General features: G+C 43.5%; 1 pseudogene; it reads left to right on the top strand.

The window, feature by feature from the left end:
• The first annotated feature begins 1,305 nt into the window (after nucleotides 1-1,305).
• On the top strand, nucleotides 1,306-1,718 carry LOC128779295 (small ribosomal subunit protein uS10-like; annotated as a pseudogene).
• Nucleotides 1,719-3,106: the final 1,388 nt, after the last annotated feature.

The raw sequence follows: 3,106 nt of genomic DNA, 5'->3' as shown, positions 1-3,106 counted from the left end.
CTCAGTTGGTTGGAGTGTCATCTCTTACACCAAAAGTTGGCAGGTTTGATTCCCTGGTCAGGACACATAAGGTAGGTTGCAGGTTTGATCCCCAGTTGAGATGCATATGGGAAGCAACCGATCAATTTTTCTCTCTCTCTCCTCGCCCTCCTTTTCCCTCCCTCCCTCTCTAAAAATCAGTAAGCATATCCTTGGGTGAGTATCTGAAAATAAATAAGTAAATAAACAAAATTTGGAGGCAAGGGAAAGAGCTTAAAAGCATGTTTTTTTGCAATAAGTAACAAAGATGAGGAGCAAAGCCCAGGGAAGCTATTTAGAGACCACAGAACTCAGTGATTCCAAATAATGCCTTTGGCATGACAGACAACAGGCTCTAGAATAGCCCTGTTGCAAACTGACCACATGGCCTTGGCAAGTCACTTTCAGCATGCTAGCCACATGTCACAACATGGTATTTAATTCTTATAACAACTTTATATGCTATATGGGATTATATGCCATTTTATCCTCAGTTTACATACAAAGAAACTGAGGCTTTGGGATACCATACTATTTCTCTAACATCACACAGTTAGTAAGAGCTGTAGTCAGGAATCCATAGATCATACCTGCAATAAGGATAGCACAGATACCTACGGTACTCAGGCTTGGGTATCTATCACATAGTAAGCTTCTGCTGGAACATCATGGGCCCAAACCAGGAAGTGGAAGTACCAGTGGAGAAGAGACCTGGATTCCGTGGATACTGAGGCAGTGGGGGGAGGGTGTGGAGAGGAAGAAACTTTATCATTAGTAATAACATATGATGTCAATTGTAACTTTCACAGAGCTCATTCACATCCATTATTCCAGAGGAATCTCTCAAGAGACATGTGAGCAGACAGGGCAGGGAATTTTATCCCCATTTTGCAGGTAAAGAAATGAATGTATTACTAGTAGAGTACAGTGCCCCTTCCGGCATAGCATTTTCACATTGCTTTTCCCACTGCTGCATTAGGACACTTGTGGTTGCAATGAGGTGAACCAGACTCTACTTAGCTTAAGCAAAAGAAGGACTTCAGTGGAAGGATGATGGGGCAAAGTGCCATTGGACATAAGTTACAACTGGGGCCGGGACTCAAGAGACATTAGGAATTTCCACTCCTGCTTAGGACATAGAAAGTCACAGGGAAATGTCTCTTCTTCCTTAAGAAAAACAACACTTTTTGAGGAAGGTGGTTGCAACTGCAGCTAAGCACTGTCCTGGCCAATCCTGCTCCTGACTCACTGCTGTTCCCTTTCCCAGAGGAAGCCACACCCACAGCCATGGCTTTCAAAGATACTGGAGAGACACACATGGAACCAGAGGTGGTGATTCACCAAATTAGAATTATTCTAACAAGCCACAGGTAAAGTGTTCGTAGAAGTTGTGTGCTGTTTTGATCAGAGATACAAAGAAAAAGAATTTCAAAGTGAAAGGACCAGTTCAGGTGCCTACCAAGACTCACTAGAAGAAAAACTCCCTCAGGGAGGGTTCTAAGACTTAGGATCAGTTTTAGATGAGCATTCAAAAGGGACTCATTGACTTGCACAGCTCTTCTGAGATTGTTAAGCAGATTACTTCCACTGAGCCAGGAGACAAAGTTGAAGTTACCATTGCAGACGCTCATATCAACCTTTTTAATACATTGACTATCAGTTGTTTAAAAAAAAAAACAAAACAGAAGACGGTCTGTTAGGGTACAAACCTGCTGTCTTCTCAGATTGCCGGCCCTCTGAATAAAAGCACCCATAAAGATTCAATCCTTGTCTCTGCTTATTGGGTCTGGTAGGTGAGAGGATTTTCCACTTACATACTCTGGCAACTCCACAGGGACAGACTTTGGGGCTCTCCAGTAAGTCTGGGTATTTGATGGGGAGTCCCATTGGCTGCCTGGACTAGGGGGCCCTGGAGTGTGGATTTGGAGACTCCCTAAGCAGCTGCCAAGTGATCTCACTTGGGGACTCTCCTTATCTGACTCTCAGCACTTCCCATCGCCATTATTTTTGATTGGATAATTGCATTTTCTGGTTCAGGTTAAAATCCTGGGTCATAATTTAGATAGTCAGGAATTAAGGTACCATCTGGTTTACAGGGCTCTCTCTGGTGAAAATGTGTCTTCTGGTTTGGGAAACAGCTCTTTGTGGCAAGTTTTGGCTGATTGGTCGACCTATGCTGATAAATGTATGACTAAAAAGAAAGTTGTTTTATTGTATTATTGTTTGGTTAATATATTGTATAATCTAGACTCAGAAGAGTGCTGGCCACTGAATGGGCCTTTAAATTATTGTATTATACTGTAACTAGAGTTGTTTTGTTAAAGATCGGGGAAGTGGGACAAAATGCCTTAACTAGAAATTTTCATAAGTTTACATAAACAGGATGCAAGATTAAAAAGAAATAGATTAATGGTCCAGAGAAAAGGGAATTTGCCTGTGAAAGACAGCAGAAGCTCAAAGGAGAGGGCCCAGGGAGATCCATATATTATGGCTACTGTAAGCATGGTCAGGGTTCCTACGGCCCCTCCAGCCCTGGGGGATCTTCCTCCTTACTGGACTGAGGGACCTGAAGAAAGTGAGCCTGAACTGATCTCACTGTCTCAAACTTGTCAGGGAACCAAATTCAGTGGAGAAAAAGCCCCTACCAGGGCAGGGCAACACACTTTACAAAAGGGTACTCCCAGTGAGAGCAGGGCTAGAGGGCCAGCCCACTGGATATTGTGGGCACATGCTCCATTTTCTACATCAGATCTGTTAAACCAGAAAAACTCTGAAAGGACCAGAGTATATCCCTTTAGAATGGATGAGGAGTGCACTCGGGTTTTTGAGTCCCTGAAGTTGTTCCTGGCTTCTGCACCAGCCTTGGGACTTCCAAACCTATTAAAGCCCTTTCAATTATACATTCACGAAAGGCAGGGCATTGCCCCAGGTGTCCTCATCCAAATGCTTACTGACATTTTGGAACCCATTGCATACTTGTCAAGGAAACTATATCACACTGCCCAGAGGTGTCCAGCCTGCTTGGGAGCTATGATAGCCACCTATGAGCTCTTACAGGAAGCTGAAAATTTTCCTTGGGACAGCCTAT

The sequence above is a fragment of the Desmodus rotundus genome, chromosome 1 (genome assembly GCF_022682495.2).
Source record: "Desmodus rotundus isolate HL8 chromosome 1, HLdesRot8A.1, whole genome shotgun sequence".
NCBI classification, from domain to species: domain Eukaryota; kingdom Metazoa; phylum Chordata; class Mammalia; order Chiroptera; family Phyllostomidae; genus Desmodus; species Desmodus rotundus.
This window is presented reverse-complemented; position numbering and strand designations above follow the sequence as displayed.